Genomic DNA, 1518 nt, shown 5'->3' on the forward strand with positions numbered 1-1518 from the left:
TTAGTAGCTCACAATCATCTGATACAAAAACAGTCTTTGGATCTTTGGAGTTATTGAGCACAGAGACACCCATCTTCCTGGTTTCATTGACAGGCTCAAAAGGAGCAGGAGTGACACAGTTTGTATGGCTCAATGAGTCGGTATAATTGTCCTTATAACAAGCAGTCCTTTCATCTCCAGTGCCGCTTACACAACAAGCCGGCCCGGAATTAACAGTTTTTATTTCAGCAGGAGCCAAAAGAGTAGCCCCGCCACTCACCCTAGCCGGCTGTACAGAAAGAAATCCAGGCTCCCGCTGGAGCTGTGAATGCTGGCGGGGCGGCTGCCGCTTCCCCGTTGAAGAGGGAGCAGGGCAGGCTGAAGGTGATGTGAAAAAACCCGGCTGCTGCGGTGGCGTGGACTAACTCTGCTGCGGTTGCTCCTGCTGCGGTGTGGAAATGTTGGATACATGTTGTTGTTGTTGGTGGCAGTGGGAGGAGAGGTAAGTGACGGAAGTGACGGGGAAAGGTAAGCGACCCATGTTGTAGGTGACGTCAGACGCCGGAGATTTGGCGGAAAAAAAAAAAAGCGAATGGTAGCATAGAATTTAACAAAGTTTCTTTAAACTTCAGTATTGCCAAATAAACTAACCAACTGTCATATAACTAACAACATCTGTCCTATCATCTCTAACACCCTGGAGGACAACGAGGAGAGTTTAGACGCTCTCCAAGAATACATCAACCGGTGCTTTGAAGATTTAGTAATGAAGAAGGCCCAGAGCGTGTCTTCCCCGGCCAAAGCTGAGACGCCGTCATCTAAAAGATATCGCCCGGCAGACTCCCCCGGTACAACATCGCCTGCCGGCAAAGATATCGTCGACATCCTGGAGTCAATCGATAAGCGATTGTCCAGTTTCGATGCAAGGCTGTCCCTGGTGGAGATCTTACACCGGGAATTTAAATCTCTAAAAGAATCCCTGGAGTTCAGCCAGCGGCAGGTGGAAACACTTGCTGCGGAAAACGCCACGCTACGGGACTCGGTCAAATCTCTAACCGATAATGTGACCCAATTAAACATAGAAAATAAAAAAATAAAAGAGACCGTTATAGATTTACAAGCCCGTAGCATGAGAGATAATCTGGTGTTTTCTGGTATTCCAGAGTCTGCCGGAGAGGACCCGGAAACGACCGTGAGAAGCTTCATTAAAATCCACCTGAAGCTGCCGGAGGACACGGTGAAAAACATAGGGTTCGATAGAGTGCATCGCATAGGGGCTCCGAAGACAGGAAGTGGGAGACCACGTCCTATTGTAGCCAAATTCGGCCACTTCAAGCAGAAGGAGCAGGTGAAGAGTCGCGGCAGAGAGCTGAAAGGAACGGATTTCAGCGTGAACGATCAGTTCCCCAGAGAGATCCTGGAACGACGCAGGGTCCTCTTCCCAGTCCGACGTAGTTTTATCCAGAAAGGCTCCTGGGCTGTCATCGCCGTGGACCGGCTCTACGTGGACGGACAACTCTACCGCGACCCTGGCACCAC

At 50.0% G+C, this 1518-nt stretch overlaps 1 pseudogene; it reads right to left on the reverse strand.

Annotated features, from left to right (window-relative positions):
• Positions 1-450, reverse strand: part of LOC146371231 (uncharacterized) — a 5401-nt pseudogene extending 4951 nt beyond the window's left edge.
• Positions 451-1518: the final 1068 nt, after the last annotated feature.

Source organism: Perissodus microlepis, chromosome 16 (assembly GCF_051167445.1).
Source record: "Perissodus microlepis isolate ML-2025 ecotype Zambia chromosome 16, ASM5116744v1, whole genome shotgun sequence".
In the NCBI taxonomy this organism is placed as follows: domain Eukaryota; kingdom Metazoa; phylum Chordata; class Actinopteri; order Cichliformes; family Cichlidae; genus Perissodus; species Perissodus microlepis.